Consider the following 19,754-nt stretch of genomic DNA (forward strand, 5'->3'; position numbering starts at 1 on the left):
GCAAGTGCTATTATTATGCTCCCCACTTTACGGATGTTGAAACTCATGAGCTTTAGAAAGACTGAGTAATGCGTGACCAGCCTGGCCAACACAGCGAAACCCCATCTCTACTAAAAATACAAAACTTATCCGGGTGCGGTGGTGCATGCCTGTAATCCCAGCTACTCAGGAGGCTGAGGCAGGAAAATCTCTTGAACACAGGAGGCAGAGGTTGCAGTGAGTTGAGATCGTGCCACTGCACTCCAGCCTGGAAGACAGAGTGAGACTCTGTCTCAAAAAAAAAAAAAAGAAAACCCAAGTAACACACAAGTCCACACAGCAGGGTCTGACACCAGCATCAACAGGTCGGAGCTGCGCTGTGCTCCTGGCTGCTACGTGGTTTGTGACTTCACCAACCTGACGACCTGGTCTTTGGTTTCTTGATGCTTGAAGTCCTGGATTTCTTATGAAAAAGACCTCCATCAACAGGCTAGAGGGTGCTTTCTCCTTCATGTCACATGTATGCTCTAAAGACTCAAAATATATTAATAACTCCATAACTCATTTCCTTCTACATGAAAACTATCACAGAGCAACAATAAATTATGAAGCACTATAGGAATTTGTCATTAAGTATCTTTTAAAACTCTGTTATTAAAAATGGCATTTAAATGAATGATTCAATAATAAACACCTAGCATGCACGGTGTATGTTACGAACATAAGACTGCCACTGAGCTTGCATTTTGAACTTGAACTTTTCAAGTGTTTTCTGCATGACACTAACTTTCTACATGATATTTTTGGGCCTAAAAAGACCAGTATCCTTTCAAAAGGTGATGATTTATTATTCCTAGGTAGAGGCCTTTTAATTTTATGCTTACATCAAAATCAGGATTATCCAGGAAGGCTTTTCACAAGGGGTAAAGAACAGGGTTTGAAAGATGCAAACACATTGGCAGAACATATTCACAGTTTCATGGCTTGCCTGATAGATAGTGACGGTCCTGAAATTATAATGAAGTGTCTGAACTATTGATACTTCTCCAGAATTCCAGTATCTACGGATGGGTAATTTCCTAGTTGGCCCTGATCTCAGATTTTGAATGAGGTAGGTAACATCCTGAGACTGCACAGAACCTCTGAACAGCGGATTGGAGTGGGATGGCGGTCAGTGGGTTGAGGTGGGATGTGGGAGTGGGTTGGGGTGGGATGGGGGACAGTGCGATGGGGGAGAGTGGGTTGGGGGAGAGTGGGTTGGGGTGGGATGGGGGACAGTGGGTTTAGGAGCTGGATGCCTGTGTCCTACCCTGTCCCTCCCTTAGGGTGGGTTGGCCTCAGCCAGACTGCTTGGTCTCTCTGAGCTCCACCCACCACCCTTAAAACATGGGCTGGATTCTGGGGGCTTTGCACCCCTCGGTTGGCACAGGACAGGCCTGTTCAGGTTTTAGCACAGTCGACCATGATCTGTGAGCTGCTGGCCTGGATTCTTTCCACTGGAGGCCAAGTCCAAGACCAGATGCAGGAAATCTCCTGTGTGAGAGTCGGCCCTGTGCGCGGCAGCAGGGTTCATAGACAGAGACAGGGCGGAAAGCTGGATTCCAACACACAGGCTACCCCCCACACCCACACACACACTCCACAGACACCACACACACACCACACACACCACACACTCCACAGACATAACACACACACACACCACACACACACACACTCCAGATGCCACATACACACCACACACATCACACGCCTCCCCAACACACATACACACACCACACACACGCACACACTCCAGATGGCACACACACACTCCACACCCCCACACACACTATTTGCATACCACACACACACTCCACAGACACCACACACATGCTCCACACACACCACACACATACTCCAGACACCACACACAAGCTCCAGACACCACACACACGCTCCAGACACCACACACACGCTCCACAGACACCACAGACACTTGACACATACCACACACACACCACACACACGCACACACTCCACACATACTCCACACCCCCCACACTATACACACACCACATACACACACCACACACACGCACACACTCCAGATGCCACATACACACCACACACACATTCCACATCCTCCCCACTACATGCACACCACACACACACTCCAGATGGCACACCCCCCCACTACATGCACACCACACACACACTCCAGATGGCACACCCCCCCACACACATTCCACACCCCCCCACTACATGCACACCACACACACACTCCAGATGGCACACACACCCCACACACACATTCCACATCCCCCCTACTACATGCACACCACACACACACTCCAGATGGCACACACACCCCACACACACATTCCACACCCCCCCACTACATGCACACCACACACACACTCCAGATGGCACACACACCCCACACACACATTCCACATCCCCCCCACTACATGCACACCACACACACACTCCAGATGGCACACCCCCCCCACATGCACACCACACACACACTCCAGATGGCACACACACCCCACACACACATTCCACACCCCCCCACTATATGCACACCACACACACACTCCAGATGCACACACACCCCACACACATTCCACACACCCCCACACACATTCCACACACCCCCCCACTACATGCACACACACACACACTCCAGATGCACACACACCCCACACACATTCCACACACCCCACACACACTATTTGCATACCACACACACACCACACCACACACACACACACACACTCCACAGACACCACACACATGCTCCACACACACCACACACACGCTCCAGACACCACACACACGCTCCAGACACCACACACACGCTCCACAGACACCACAGACACTTGACACATACCACACACACACCACACACACGCACACACTCCACACATACTCCACACCCCCCACACTATACACACACCACATACACACACCACACACACGCACACACTCCAGATGCACACACACCCCACACACACATTCCACATCCTCCCCACTACATGCACACACACACACACTCCAGATGGCACACCCCCCCACTACATGCACACCACACACACACTCCAGATGGCACACACACCCCACACACACATCCACACCCCCCCACTACATGCACACCACACACACACTCCAGATGGCACACACACCCCACACACACATTCCACATCCCCCCCCACTACATGCACACACACACACACTCCAGATGGCACACACACCACACACACACACTCCACACCCCCCCACTACATGCACACCACACACACACTCCAGATGCACACACACCCCACACACACATTCCACATCCCCCCCACTACATGCACACCACACACACACTCCAGATGGCACACCCCCCCCACATGCACACCACACCACACACACTCCAGATGGCACACACACCCCACACACACATTCCACACCCCCCCACTATATGCACACCACACACACACTCCAGATGGCACACACACCCACACACACATTCCACACACCCCCCCACTACATGCACACCACACACATACTCCAGATGGCACACACACCCCACACACACATTCCACATCCCCCCCCACTACATGCACACCACACACACACTCCAGATGGCACACACACCCCACACACACATTCCACATCCCCCCTACTACATGCACACCACACACACACTCCAGATGGCACACACACCCCACACACACATTCCACACCCCCCCACTACATGCACACCACACACACCCTCCACAGACACCACAGACACTTCACACACACCACACACAGTCACAACACAGCACACACCCATGTGCACACACACTACCACACATGGTGCTCCTTCCTGCTGTCCCAGGGCGCTGGACAGACTCCCACCACCCTTGGCCGCGGTAGCCGGACACTGCCCAGCAGACACACTTTCCCTTGCACCCTCCGCGAGGGCAGCTGACAGGGGAAAGTGAAGGCCACAGTTGGTCCCACAGGTCCCTGAGCTGGAGCTGGGGCGGCCATGGCTTGGAGCTGGGTGGTGGAGGTGTCACTTGCCCCAACCCGCAACAGGCAGGGGCTCGGGGACCTGGAAGCCTCAGGAGAGGGCCTGAGGTGTCCTGGAAGCCACCAGGACCCTGTGAGGTGCTGAGAAGAGCCACTGTGTCACTGCCCGGGTGTTCTGCTTCCCCGTCCCCAAGTGTACTGCATCACCACCCTCGCCACAGGACAGCAAGCCCAGCCTGGTCTCTGTCTTATCACCATGTTGTCCCCAGGACCTGGCGCAGTCCACAGCAGATGGCAGGCACATGGTACATGGCAGGTACATGGCACACAGTAGGCACACAACACCCAGCAGGCACACAGCACACAGTAGGCACACAGTAGCACACAGCAAGTGCTTGACAAACGCCTGTCAAGTGGATGAGAGAACAGCAAGGGAAGTGCTGGCTCTTTCCTCTTACCCCAAGCCACGCCCACACAGCTCAGCACCCTCCATGTGCGTCTGGAGAAGAGACCACCTGGTGAGCCCCAGGGAGCTGAGTGTAGGAGCCAGGAAAGAAGGCTTCTCCCAGAAAACCGAAGCCTTGATTCTGGAGGAATAAGGGACACCCCAAGGGAAGTGTGGGTGAGCCACCTGAGGAAATGGGGCTTGGCACCAAAGCTGGGGTGCTGGGGACGAAGGGACCCGGAGAAAGTCGCGGTGGCCGTGGCTGTGGGCCCAGCTGCCTTCCCTGAGCTCCAGGCTGAAGCCTCAGAGGTGAGGCCCCCAGGAGACAGAGGGCCCTGGGGTGGGCATGGGAGAGGCCTGGGCGCAGTGGGAGCAGCTGCAGTGGCCCAGGCCACCCCAGGTGACCCTCCTCCAGGACAGACCCCCAGTGTCTCCAGAGACAGAGCAGGACCTGCAATTCAGGAAGAGCACAGCTGTGCTCAGCCCACGAAGCACGAATCCCACCTTGTCTCGGGTGAGGTATGCTAAAGGGTTCGCGCTCACTTGGTGCAAGCATTCTTCTGTGAATCCATTACGGGTCTCAAAGTCCTCATGCAGGGAACACATGCTCCTGTAGGCTTCCTCCCAACTCTGGTAAAACAGAAACCTCTAAAATCAGGTCAGCCCCCGCAGCATCTGGTGCAGCTGTGACTGTCACGGCCAGGTGACCTCAGACATGCTGCACACACCTGGGAGGCCGCAGAGGGGCAGCTGTGAAGTGGGGCTGTGACGCCCAGAGGCACTCAGGCATTCAGACCTGCACTGACCCAGGACAAGGACCTCAGCGTGGGCTGTTTTTCTTCCTTTCAGGAAGCCCCCCAGGCACTGATTTGGGCCCGAGCTAGGCCTGCTTGAAGGAATGAATGAATGATGAACGAATGAATGCTCTCTGCCTGGCTTCTGCCAGTTTTTATATCTGGCTTTCTCTGGGCCTCCAGACTGTTTTACAAAACACATTGTTAGTCACAAGGTCTATCACACCAACAGCAGAAAATTCCAGAGACAGTGGCAAGAAAAGTTCACCCAAGAAAAGGATGGGGAAATATTGGGATCTGGAAAACCACATTACTGACCTTCGGAGCTGTCCTCTGAGCACAGGTGTCATAGTAATTAAGTGTCATTCCGTCGAAAGAGGTCAGGAATAAACCTCTGTGGGTGGAATCAGGGTAAATTTTTCAAATTCCTCTTCTACACATGTTGTAAAAACAAACGAAGTTGAATCTACAAGATTTAGGACTCCGTGAGGATCAAGTCATACAAAAATATCGCTGGGACCTCTTCTATCTTCTTGAGCAAATCTAGTTGTTTTGTTTGTTTTTGAAATTGTGTGAAACGTAATCCATGTTTTAATGTACCTCCCATTAAAACTGAAGGTGGGCACAGTGGCTCACGCCTGTAATCGCAGCACTTTGGGAGACCAAGTGGGAGTAACCCAGGTGTTCGAGACAAGCTGGAGCAACATGGAGAGACCTTGTCTCCACAAAAAATAAAAATAAAAACATTAGCCTGGTGTGGCAGTGTGTGCCTGTCTGTGGCCCCAGCTACTTGGGGAGATTGAGGTGGGAGGTCGTTTGAGCCCCAGAGATTGAGGGGTCAGCGAGCCATGATCATACCACTGTACTCCAGACTGGGTAACAGAGGGAGACTCTTTCTCAAAAAAAAAGAAAAGAAGACTTTTACTTTAAGTTCCTATAGTACGGTTTATTTTGGTGTTGCTTATCTAGCTGTCTTAGTATTAGGACTCTTTCCTATGAGGCTTTAACCCTGACATTTCACATACATTTAAACATGCATGTTTAGGAAGGCTGTTGCCAGGCCTCAGCTCTTCTGAGTTCTCCTACCCTGCATACACCAATTTTCAATCACTAGTCTGAAATGAATAAGGCGAGCTTTTAATATCTTGCTTAAATCCTCCTCTCTTCAAATATGTCTTGACATATGAAAATAATGACAGAATAAAGAATCATCATCTCCCTTGTAAAATCACAACACCTTTCATATGGCAATCTAAAATGATATATTGAGGCTGTCCACAGACGCGCTATGCCTGTTTCTGAAATACAATTGATGCTCTTTGTGTTTCTAGAAAGACAACTGTAGCTGGTGTTCGCACTTCATCTATCTCGCTCTCAAGCTATCCCAAGGTTGTTACATTTTCAGATAGCCGAAAGAACCAGAATAAAAACAACCAGACCACACTGCCTGCCACAAACCCACGTAAGTAAGAGAAACCTAGCTCCTAAAATATGTGAGAGTCCTTTTTTTTTTTTTTTTTTTTTTTTTGGTCAAATTACTGAGTTAATTTATCTGGTAATTTCAGGCAACAATTTAAGCTGAATAAATCATGCCAGGTCTTTAGCTTCTGATTGGTGGAGAACAGATTTAGACACACGACTTCTGGAAAATAATAGGCTTTTGCTGTGGATCAGTTGGATGATGATTAGTGGAACTGGCAGAATCCACCTCTCAGTTTATGCAACAATTATCAGGGACTGTGCACTATGGTAGACATCAGTGGGGGCTAACACATATTTTAACAGTTTTCCAGAACAGAAGTTTGCAATGTAGCATTTAAGACCCTTATAAACAAAACACTATCAAAACTGGAGAAGACACAGCCATCGTTTTTGGAAGCTGTGCAAGGAAGGAGACAGCTGAGAAACAAGGGCAAGGAGGGGACTCCAGAAAGGAGTGGCCTATGCCAGTGATGAGCTGGGAATCCCAGCTCAATCTCAGCTAGAGTCCCAAGAAGTCTCCCAGACAGGCAAGCTGGGAGAAGCTCAGGAGCTCCCGGGACAGTGGAGGCCAAGTGGGAAGTGAACTGCGGCATAGAAGATACCAAAACGTTACAGTATATTTTCTTTCTTTCTTTCTTTCTTTTTTTTTAATGAGACGGAATCTTGCTCTGTCACCCAGGCTGGAGTGTAGTAGCGCAATCTAGGCTCACTGCAACCTCCACCTCCCAGGTTTGAGCAGTTTTCCTGCCTCAGCCTCCCAAGTAGCTGGGATTATAGCTGCCCACCACCACGCCTGGCTAATTTTTGTATTTTTAGTAGAGATGGGGTTTCACCATGTTGGTCAGGCTGGTGTCGAACTCCTGACCTCAAGCGATTCACCCGCCTTGGCCTCCCAAAATGCTGGGATTACAGGCGTGAGCCACCACGCCCGGCTAGTATATTTTCCACTCAGCATAATTCTGCCAGTTCTAGTCATCTTCATCCAGTCTACTCTACTCCTCCACTAGGCGCAACCCCCTTCTTTAGAAACTGCGGCATTTTGTATACATGGCAGGGTATTGGGCAATTATTTTACCTTGGGAAATTACTTGGGAACTTCTAAGTTTCCTAACAAAATTATGAGCACTTGGAGGGCGAGAACGACATCTGCTTTCTCTTAATGTACCTGAAATGGACAGCATGGTATTTTTGTACAGAGTAGACACCAAGGAATTTTTAAAAAGTAATGGTACATTTGCTGTATGTGAGGAGCCTGCAACATAGTTCTATAATTTTTTGCTTTGATAGCAAGTTTAGCAAACATGTTAGCTTTCAACTGTTCAAGAAAGATGAAGAAAATGAGTATCCGTAAACATTCCACATCAGATGAAGACTCATGCAGGATATAAAATGTTATTCTCTATGTATGGAGAATGCATCAAAAATGCATGATGCAAATAAACTGTCAACAAAAAGCTTTAGTATCAATTAGTTATTCTTTCTAATGCAAATTCAGTGTATCAGTGAGACATGAAGGACTCCGTGGTCACACGAAAGTACACATTTGAGAGCTTGTGTGTGTCTATTCAGATGAGCCGTGTCGACCTGGAAACACTGAGGCACCGTCTGTTTCCTTCCTTCACTTACAGCAGCGATCCTGAGTTGACGGGGAGCTCATTAAAATAAGTATTCCTGGGCCCGTCCCCAAGACTGTGGGGTGGTATACCAGGGTAGGCCTAGGACTCTGCATTTAATTCGAATTCTCAGTGTAATGTGTGCAGGTGGGTGAAGACCACATGAGCAAGCTTGTCCCCTCCCCTAGTGAGCAGGTCAGGGGGCCGCAGCAGATGCTTGGCTTAGGAGTTGGGCGTCCAGCCACCAAGCCAGTTCCGTCCCTGCCAGGACTCTAAACTGATCCAGGCAGCTTCGTTTTGTTTTCAGCATGTGTTGACCTCTGGAGCTTTAGGTTTCTTAATCAGGCTCCAGGTGAAAAGCAAATCTGAGTGGAGCCTTTCTCTGTCTCTCCGGGTTGGTGGTCAGCCAGGAAGCAGCCTAGGGCACCTGCATGGAGTCTGCAGGTAGAGCTGCCCTGAGCTCCATCCCTTCCCAACACGGGGCATTTTGCTCTTGCCTGCAGGGCAGCACGGCATACCTTCCTACCTGGAAGGAGCAGGGCTCTCCGGGACCATCCCATGTCACCAGATGCCCCCAAAGGCGGGGCCGCAACACCAGCAGTTCCCTAAGCCCCTGAGAAACCTCCCTTTCTCCAGCCTCCTGCTTCCCCGTCATCTCTGCCTCTGGGTCCTTTCTTTCCATGTTCTATCTCCTCTTTATTAATTGCCTTTTTATATATTTTATATGTGGTCGCTAATGTAAAATTAAACAGATAAATTGGTTAATCACTTACTATGAATAAAACTTCATTTTCTTTCTTGACCTTTGGAAAATTGGTAAGCTGAATGCTAATCCCTTTACTCTTAAAGAAAGTGAATTGATGTAAACATAAATCACTAGAATAACTCTTCTGGCCACCATGCCTCCCCCACCCCCGCCCCTGTGCTGGACTCCTTTCTTGGGGCTCAGTAGCTGCTGTGGTCGCTGCCTGCACCACCTTCCCCAGCTGCACCCCTGGAAATGGGGGTTGGACACTGGGCAGCTGGGGCCACACTGGCCTGGGTGCCTTCTCAGATGAATTCAGAGGGGACAGGAGAGGAAAGGAGCAGAGGCTCCCTTGGGGCCAATGGGGGAGAGCCCACCCACCGGAGATAGGAGATAGGGCTTTGGGGACTTCCTGAGGCTGTTGAGTGGGCAGCCACGCTGCACCTGCAGAGTTTCTAAGCCAGGTCGCCTGCAGAGTGACAGGAAGTGGGGCCCGGCTTGCTGGCCTCTGTCTGAATCATACTAGACTTCTCTTGGGGACCCCGCTCATTATAAATCCTGACAGGCAAGAAGGTAAAAGGGCTGGATCCCCACAAAAATTTTGTTCCTTAAATCTTTTCAGATTTAGCTAGATTCTCATGGTTCTTCTTCAAGTCATCGGCTCAAGAGTGAGGTTGCAAACACCAGTTAATCCCCAGGCTCGTGCTAAATCCAGCCCACTCCTCTGAGGTCCTGGCTCCCGCCCATTTCTGCATGCTTCTCTTTCCAGATCAATCTCTTTATCCTCCCTTCCTGCACGTATACTACTTGAACACATGACGAGGAGGAGGGAGACACTGTCTCGCCTGCCCTTTTTTCTTCCTCTCCTTCGCCTTCCTTGTCACTGTCGTGCTTTTACCAAATTTCAGTAATTTCACCTCCACACCTACTTTCAGATTCCTTTGTGAGGCCTTCTAATCTTCTTCTCTAATGCTTCACTATCACTGGTGTCATCTCCCCCCAAACTTTACATCAGTTTATTTATTGCTAATATAAATTACTAATTAGTTCAAACATATTAAAAAGCACAGGTAATAATCTACAAGACAACTGGTTTATCCTTTTCATCAAAAAACGTAACACATTCTGTTATTTGTATAAAACCTCAAAATATTTTTAAGAAATAAAACCATACAGAGACAGCCAATCCTCTCCCCTCCCCGAGGTTAGAAGATAACATTACTTGGCATGGCTCCTATATGTCATATAATCCCATGTAATCATGACCACATGTAGTGTTCTTTTGCGTATCCGAAAATTTTAAATAAATAGAATAATACTATATGTACTCATTTGAAGTTTGCTGGTTTCCATTCAACACTGTTATTTAGAATTTTGTCCATGTTGATACACAAAGTCTGGGCAGTTCATTTTAATTGTCACAAGTAGATCACAGTGTAAATCTATAGCCTTACTCATGGCATTTTAATTGTCATAAGTAGATCACAGTGTAAATCTATAGCCTTACTCATGGATTTTAATTGTCATAAGTAGATCACAGTCTAAATCTATAGCCTTACTCATGGCATTTTAATTGTCATAAGTAGATCACAGTCTAAATCTATAGCCTTACTCATGGGGAATTAGTGTGTTTCTCTCCTTTTCTTTGTATCAAAACCTTTACTCGGCAAAATATGTACACCTACTTCAGAAGTGCTGAGAGGGAATTCAGAGCCTGAAATACTTATATTAGAAAGCAGGAAAAGTCTCAAATCAATAATCTTAAGATCTAATTCAAGAAACTAAAAAGAGCTAAATATATACAAAGAAAGTAGAAGGAAGGAAATACCCAAGAAAGAAATCCCCAGGCCCACAGGATTTCACTGGAAATTTCTACTAAAACAGTTAAGGAGAAATTTAGGGCAATTTTATACAATCTCTTCCAAAAGTTAGAACAAGTGGAAACACTTTCTAACTCATTTGATAAGGCCAGTTATCCTGATACTGAAACTAGCAAAGACTATACGAAAAATGAGAACTACAGATCAATATCTCACAAATACTTATAGGCAAAAGTCCTCAACAAAATATTAGTAAAGTGAATCTAGCAACATATACAAAATTATATACATGGCCACGTGGCATATATACCAGACCCTCAAGGGTGGGTCAGCATTAGAGAGTCAGTCAATCAATACTATCCATCATACCATGAAGTCAAAGAAAAAAATCTCATGAACATATAAATTGTCCCAGAAAAGACATCTGACAAAATACAACACACACTCATGAATAGACATGGACTATCGACTTGATACAGAACATCCATAAAAATCCTATAGCTACACCATAATTAGTGGTAAAAACTCAGTGCTTTACCCTTTAGATCAGAATAAGGCAAGTTCTTGCAACTCTTATTGAATATAGCACTGGACATTCTAACCAGTACAATAAGATAAGAAAAAGAAATAAAAAGGATATAAATTGGAAAGAAGAAATAAAACTATCCGATTTGCAGATAACATGATGGTCTACATAGACAATCCCAAGAAATCTACCAAAAAAATCCTCCTAGATCTAATAAGGCAGCTCAGTAGGTGGCAGAATACAGATTGATATGTAAAAATTACTCACAGTTCTACATAGTCCACAATAAACATGGAAACTGAAGTTAAAACACAATACCATTTAGAAATGCCCCAAAGAAAATAAAACACTTATGTACACTGTAAAAAAACTTCAGATTCAGAATCTGTGCACTGAAAATTATAAAACATTTGATGAAAGAAGTTAAAGAAGACCTAATTACCCATAGAAAGAAAACCTGTGATCATGGATTAGAAAACTCAACATAGTAAAACTGTTAATTCTCCCTAAACTCATCTATATGTTTGGAGAAATTCCTATCAAAATTCCAGCAAGGTTTTTGTATCCATAAACGAGCTATTCTAAAATTCATATGGAAAGGCCCAGAACCTGCAATAGCTAACATAATTTTTATAAAGAAGAATAAAGTGGGAGGAAGTCACTCCACCTGATTAAAGTTGACTATGCAACTACAATAATCGAGACAGTGTGCTGTTGGCAGAGAGACAGACATAGAGACTAATGGAACAGAATAGAGACCCCAGAAATAGACCCACAGCAATAAGTGGAAACGATTTTTAACAAAGGTGCAAAAGCAAGTTAATGGAAGAAGGATCATCTTTTCAACAAATAGTCCTGGAGCCACTGGACATTCATTGGCAAAACCCAAACCAAACCAAAACAAATAAGCCTCAACGTAAACCTCACACCTCATGTAAACATTAACTCAAAATGGAAAATAGACTTAAGTGTAAGATGTGAAACTACAAAATTTGTAGGGAACCTCAGGCTAGGTGAAGACTTAGACTTCATACCAAAAATCAAAATCCAAAAAAGGTAAAATTAATAAACTTGAATGCAACAAACTGTAAAACTTTCTGCAAAAGACTCTGTGAAGAGGGTGAAAAAACAAGATAAACTGGTAGAAAATAATCACAGAGTGGTAAGGCCAGTATCTAGAAAATATAAAGAATTATGAAAACTTAGTTGTTAAAAGCAAACAATCCAATTAAAAAGTGGGCAAAAGACATGAACAGACTTTTCACTAAGGAGGATACACAGATGGCCATAAGTACATAAAAACGTCTTGATGTCATTAGCCATCATGGCAATGCAAATTAAACCACCAGGAGATACCATTACACACTTACTAGAACAGCTAAAATTAAAAAGAAAAAAATAGTGGCAATACCAAATGCCGCCCAGGCTGGGAAGGTCCTGAATCACTCACACACCGTTGGTGGGAATGCAAAATGGTGTAGCCATTCTGGAGAAGAGTTAGCAGTTTCTTACAAAATTAGACATGTGCTACCCATATGACTCAGCAGTTGCACTCCTGGGCATTTATCCCAGAGAAACGAAAACTATGCTCACACAAAAACCTGTCCATGAATGTTCACAGCAGCTCTGTTTGCAATAATCAAAACCTGGAAAGAATCCAAGTGCCCTTCCTGGGTGATCGATTGAACACACCGTGGTTCATCCAGATGGGGGAACACCACTAAGTAATTAAAAAAAAACAAAAACACCTATGGACATGTTTGCCAACCTGGATGGGTCTCAAGGGAATTGTGTTTAGCGGAAAAATTCCGTCTCGAAAGGTTGCATAGTGTATGATTCCATTTATAGAGCATTCTTAAGGCGACAAGATTATAGAAAATGGGAACCATACTGTGGTTGCCAGCCTTAGGGAGGGGGAAGGAGGAAGTCAGCTTGGCTATAAAGGGTAGCATTAAGGATCTTGTGATGAAACTGTCCTGTCTTCTGACGTGTTGGTAGTCACATGGTTCTACACGGGTGATAAAATTACACAGAACTAAGCACGCGTGCACAGCACACACGCACACACACACACAGAGCAGTCTATAAAATGAGTACATGTAAACTGGTGGACTCTGAAATCTGAACAAAGTTACTGGGTTGTATCAATGTTCATTTTCTAGTTGTGGCATTGTACTATGGTTTTTAAGATATTATTGTTGGGGGAAACTGGTGAAGGGAATTGCATGTGAATCTACAATGATCTCAAAACAGGGTTTTACTATATTGCTTCGGTGAATATCCACTGTGTGTGTCTTATGCACACAGACCAGGTTTTCCCTAGAGGAGATACCTAGAAGTGGAATTGTCAGATCTTAGGATACACCCATCTTCAGTTTTTCTAGATCATTCTCTAACATCTTTGTTCCTAATTACATTCTACTCGAACTCATGTGAGGTCTAATTTTTCTGCACTTTCTCTAATATTTGGTATAGTCACAATTTAAATTTTTCCAGTACAGTAAAAGGTAAAAAAAACCTTTTTGACATCTTAGTTTCGAATTCCCTGATTTCCAGAGGGTTAAAGTCCTTTTCATATTTTATTAGTGCATCTGGGTTTTCTCTTCAGTCTCATATTTTACTCTTGAGTGGCTTGTTTCAGATTACATTTTAGAACTGTTTCTGTAGTCTAGATCCTGGCCTCACATAGGTCTGTGTCTCCTCATCTTTTAGACATCCACCTACTTTTCACAATGGTGACTCCGACCAATGCAGTGCTGTTCACAGAGTCCAGAACAAAAGAACATTCAGAATGCCATTTTGGCGCTTTAATGGCTATTGAGTCTGAGACATTGCTAATAGCTTGGGAACATGCTTTCACGGTTGTCACTGGCGCTGCGCGAGACGTTGCTGTGGAAGGCAGCTTCAGCCGGCCGGAGAGATCAGCTGCCCTTCTGGCTGGCCTGTTCTACGGATGTCCCACAAACCTGGCCAGCCCACCTCTGCATAAGCAATTCCTTGCCACGAGTCTCTAATATGTATCTCCACCTGCTTCTGTTTCTCTGGATGAAGCCTGTCCACTACAGGTTTTGACAGAGATTTAAAATCTCCTCTGGAGACGATTCCAGCGGCTCGCCTGGCATTTCTGCTCAGCTGGCATCAGAGCCTGTGGGGTGAGAGCACTCTTCCCTTACACAGCTCCAGAGCTTCCTTCGGGGGTTCCAATGGGCCAAGAGAAGTGTCTTACTACTTAATGGCCACTTATTTAAAATTATCCCAAGAGTAATTAGAGGCCAGGCATGGTGGCTCATGCCTGTAATCCTAGCACTTTGGGAGGCTGAGGTGGGCGAATCACTTGAGATCAGGAGTTTGAGACCAGCCTGGCAAACATGGTGAGGCCCCATCTCTACTAAAACAAAAACAAAAACAAACAAACAAAAAAACCCAAAAATGAGCCAGGCATGGTGGTGTGCCCCTGTAGTCCCAGCTACTGGGGAGGCTGAGGCAGGAGAATCTCTTGGACCTGGAGGTGGAGGTTGCAGTGAGCCGAGATTGCACCACTACACTCCAGCCTGGGCAACAGAGCAAGACTCTATCAAAAAAAAAAAAAGAAAAGGAGTAATTAGAATATTTTTTCTTTTTTATTGACAACTAAGAAAGCTAAGGAGAGGACGATGAACAAAGACGGATGCCAGTGGCCTTATGGTCAAATCATTCTTGAAGGGAAACGTGTGTGGGACATCTCTGGGTACACTCACTCATCATTAGGGGTGGAATTTTAAAAGGAGGAATGAGGAACACCTTTGCAAGCCATCCTTTTCACCATGGCGGTGCAGAGCAGCAGTTAGACGCTGGTGCAGACTCCCTGGACTGAATCCTGCCTCTTCTCATGTGCCCTTAGAATAACTTAACCTCTCTGAGCTTTGTTTCCTCATCAGTAAAAAATGAAGATATGAATAGGATGGTGACATCCAATGAGGGCATCCTAGGGCCGTCCCGACTGTTATCCGAGGTGACAAACCGCTCTCGAAAGAGAGTCTGGCAATGTGCAAGTGGTCGATAAACACTCGCTGGGGACAGAAAAGGCACAGAGGCAGCTGCTAATCTTAAGCATGTCATATTTTTAAAGAACTTGGAGGAGGATTAAAAGTCAAACAAAATAACTTACAATTAACATTGACAAATTCAGGCAGAAATAGAAACACCACAAGAAAGTTTGGTCTTTTTTTTTTCTTCCAGCATTTGGGGGCTACCTTTAATCAGTGCACACAGCTAGGACCGCCACTGACCAAACTCAAACCCCATGTCTCAAATCATGGAGGAACCATGAGCTACCAGGTGTAAAACAAGCGACACGTCTTACACTTCCTTATCTCTGGGCAGAATTGTGACACTTTTGGAGGATTTTCAAAGAGGATTGAACAAAATAGCTTTGTTTAACCCGGAGTCAGCAGAAGTGGTTGTTTCAGAACAGTTCACTCCCTGGGAGTTACTCCAGCATTTACAACAATTTTATACTGGGTTCTTTCCCCTCAGATTTCACAAAAAACAAAACAAAACCCTAAAAAACAAAAGACACACACACACACACACCCCTCTGCTGCGGTGCCCTTTCCCCTACAAAACCCTAAAAAACAAAAGACACAGACACACACACACACACACACACACACACACTCTCTGCCGTGGTGCCCTCTCCCCTGGCCTTCTCACACACCCTCTGCCGCGGTGCCCTCTCCCCTGGCCTTCTCTACTGAAGGGCAGCTGGGTTCCTGGCTCTCGGCCGTATCCACAGCCCCAGCCCCAAACGCTAAGGAGGTGCCCATCACTGGAGGTGGCCGCCAGGGAGCTCCGGGCAGGACCCTGCTCAATCCATATGGGTCCCTGACTTGAGGGTGACCGTCCTTAACCCGTCCCCCGGAGCTTCGCCAGATAAAATGTCCAAAACACACATTGGATGTTCCCTGACGTTTCCTTCCTCTGAAAAACTCTTTCCAGGCGGGACGTTCTGTGGTCAGACCAGGCAGAGGCCTCGCCGGAACGAAGTCCACGGCCACCCCCACCATCCGCTCAGCACCTAGCGAGCCTAGGCGCCCCTCACCCAGGCGCAGAGAAACCGAGCACTTGTTGATTCTCATGTTGTTGCAATTGGAAAACGGAACAAGGAACCAGAAGGCGCCTGTTTCCAACCAGAGTCGCACTGGGGTCCTCAAAGACGCTTGAACCTAAGCCCCACTCCACCTTCCAAAACCGGGGGCTCAGGTGGACGCGAAAGGACACAAGGCGCTGCCCCCGGCACCCTGGAAAATATAGTGTGGCGGCAAATGACCGCAGGTCACACACGCCGGCCTCGGGGCCACCGAAACCGGACGCACCCGGCCCAGGACAGACAGTGGGGCCCGGGAGGGGGCTGCAGGGAAGACCCGGGCGGGCCGGCGGGCGGCTGCAGGCGGCGCACGTGGGCTCAGGTGGGCGCAGCGACCGGTCCGGCCGAGGAGCCCGAGACAGGCCCTGCGAAGGCGGAAGCCCGGACCCAGGCTCTCATGGCCGCCCTTGGAGCTCAGAGGGAGACTGCGCTTCGCCCCGGGGGCAGGGGCAGGGGCGCGATCGCGCGCGGGGCTCCCGGGGTGTGATTAGCAGGCGCCGCGAGTCGGGAGGACCCTCCAGCCCGCCCTGGCCGCCAGCACCCTCTCCGCACCCGCCCAGTGTGGCCGCTTTTGACCGCCGTCCACTCCCACCCTAGACTCCTCCCCTCAGCCCCACGGCCCGAGGCCGAGCGGTTTCAGCGACCCTGGGACCGCCGGGCCTGGCTGGAGACCACCCCTGGACAACTGTCAGGGTCCGGCCCCGGCGCTGTAAACCCGCGTATACACCCGCGCCCACCCCCTCGCAGTGGGGATCGGGGGCGAGGACGTGGGTTCGGGTCAGGGAGGACGCCGGCTGCCACCTGCCCGGCCACCTGCGCCGCTGCCCAGGTTCCCCCTGCGCGTCCCCAGCCAAGAGAGGGACTCTGAGTCCGGGCGTCGGGACAGCTCCTGTCCCAGATCTTGCGTCCCAGGCTCCCGCGGGGCTTGGGTCTGGGGTCCCGCCCAGGTCTCCGCGGTCCCCACTCGGAGGGGCACAGAGACAAAGGCGGCAGAGCCGCCCGCCCGTCCCTGAGGGTCACCCACCGGCGCTGCGCTCGCTGCTCCGAGGCCGAGGGTCGCCGCGGGGTCCAAGGCCCTGCTCCCCCTGCTCGGCCCGGACGGGCTTGTCTCCGCTTCAAGCGCCGACGCGCGGGGTCCCAAGGCAGCCTGCGCCGCCTTCCGGGGTCGGGAGACCGGGGCCGCCGGGGCTGGAGGCTGCTTCTCTCTGGCGCGCGGCGGCGGTGACTGACGGCGGCGGCTCGGAGGGACGGGCGCGCACCCCGCTCCCCGGCCCCGCCTCCCTGGGCTTCCTGCGAGCCAGGTAAACACAGGCCGATCCCGCCGGGCCCGCCCCACCTGGACGCGACCGCCGGAGCCGCCCCGGGAGCTCGGAGGACCCCGGGGCCCGCTCTGCCCACGCGGAACTCGGGGGGCGCACGGGGCCCACGCGCAGGGTCAGACCTCAGAGGGGCGGCCTGGAGCCTCGCCCGCTGCCGAACTGGGCTCCGAACTGCGGCTCGTCGACCCTTCCCGCGTGGCTTGGCCTGCGAACCACCCCCCAACCCCGACCTCGACCTCGTGGGAGGAGTGCCAGGCCGCATCTCCCCGAGTCCTCAGGGGCTGGAAACCCCAGAAACTGCGGACGGACTTGCCGCGGCCCTGGCCCTGCAGGAGGAGAGTCAGCCCGGTCTGGAGGCGAAAGGAGCCAGCAGGTCCTCCCGAGGCGCGCCCTCCCTCCCCTGGAACCCAGGCCAGGCCCACGTCCGGCCGGCAGGTGCTCAGCTGGGAGCTGGGAGCTGGGAGCTGGGAGCTGGGGGCGCACCTTCTCCTGCAGGACGGGCGCTGGAAGCGCGCGCGGAAAAGACAGCAAAACACGCGCAGGTGCGAGGAAGCAGCCTGGGCCCGCAGCCCGGAGACATCGTAGTCTTCGTCGCTCTCTTGTTAAAAAGAAAAAGCCTGCTGTTTAGCCGTGACTCACCTGCACACAGATTTAGTGGTCAGAGATCTTTCCCTGGATTCTCGGCCTCCTAATGGTGATAGAGGAGGAGGCTGAGGGAGGCCCTGAATGAGGTCCCGCGTTCCTCTTGATCTACACCCCCAGTCAGAGATCTGGATCTGGAGCTTCCGGAGGCAGCCTGGGACCCACACACTTTGTTAGGAAGTGAGGAAGAGGGGTGAGCCCTATCCTGCTGGGAGGCGGGACACCGACTTCAGCGTGGGGTCGTGGGGTCGGGGTTGCGGCCTAAAACCAGCCTCTCCCAAAGCCCGGGAGGATTTAGCGACTGTGTTCAAATGCTGCCAACTGGAAGAGAAATACTTCCACAACGACACAAAAGCATTCAGTGTGGTGGTTTCCTCAGGAGAGATTTTCAAGCGGAGAGGGTAGGACGGTTCTGGGACTTTCAGGCTGAAGGTGAAGAGGGAAAAGGGTGCCAAAGATAGTGTTTCTCCAATTTTTCTGCCCCCCAACCTCCCTTTAAGTCAAGGATGAGCAGAGTGAGTGTGGGAGGTTGGACAGCTGCCGTAGAGCATGGGTGGTGACAACGAGCACGGGTGGTGATAACGAACCCAGGTGCACCCAGGTCCCAGCTGAAGTCACTCAAAGCTCAGGCTGGGGAAGTTAGAACACTGGGTCCCGTTTTAGATACCTGTTTTAGCATCAGAAACAGCTTTTCCTCCCCCAAATATATCTTGGCTTTATCTCAGTGACTCCACAGGGTGGGGCCACCTTCCTGCCTGCAGATGTCCCTGTATGCTGGGCTCCAGAGCGTCCCTCAGGCCACAGTGACAGCAGCAGCACGTGGCCTTCTGTTTGGTACTCCTGCTGCTGGTGTTTCAGTGGTTTCCGGAAACACTGCATATGCCAAAGTCAGCCCTGCAAATGTCAGGCTCCACAAGTTCCACTTAAAAGTCTTTTAAAAGTATTTATAAAATTTATAAAATTGCACTGTGCATATTTTGTTGGGATAGAGTGTCCATGCAGATGGGCAGCCAGGCAGTTTTAAAAATTCATGGATTCTTCAAAGAAAACATGTAGATAATCCTATTTAACAAAACAGTGGATTCACGTTTGGATCAGTTGGTCCTGTCTTGGGGTTTTCATGCCCTTCTGGTTAGAAAAAGGACCCCAGGTTGAGGACAGTGCATGGAAGAAACAGGCTGGCATTTCACTGTCGAGAGACAAACTTTCACATGAAGATGTCCATGTAGCTCTCAGCAAAGTGACAGGGATTCATTGTGCTGAGTAAAATTGAAAGG

General features: G+C 49.3%; 1 protein-coding gene across 6 annotated transcripts in view; it reads right to left on the reverse strand.

The window, feature by feature from the left end:
* Positions 1-17,748, reverse strand: part of MBP (myelin basic protein) — a 155,431-nt gene extending 137,683 nt beyond the window's left edge. For all 6 annotated transcript variants that reach the window (XR_004428434.1, XR_004428433.1, XM_033176248.1 and 3 more), the window contains exon 1: positions 17,541-17,748. The gene's annotated coding sequence lies outside the window, so the exon portion shown is untranslated. The remainder of the gene's footprint in view (positions 1-17,540) is intronic.
* Positions 17,749-19,754: the final 2,006 nt, after the last annotated feature.

This window comes from Trachypithecus francoisi, unplaced genomic scaffold, assembly GCF_009764315.1.
Source record: "Trachypithecus francoisi isolate TF-2019V2 unplaced genomic scaffold, Tfra_2.0 Contig01474, whole genome shotgun sequence".
Lineage (NCBI taxonomy): Eukaryota > Metazoa > Chordata > Mammalia > Primates > Cercopithecidae > Trachypithecus > Trachypithecus francoisi.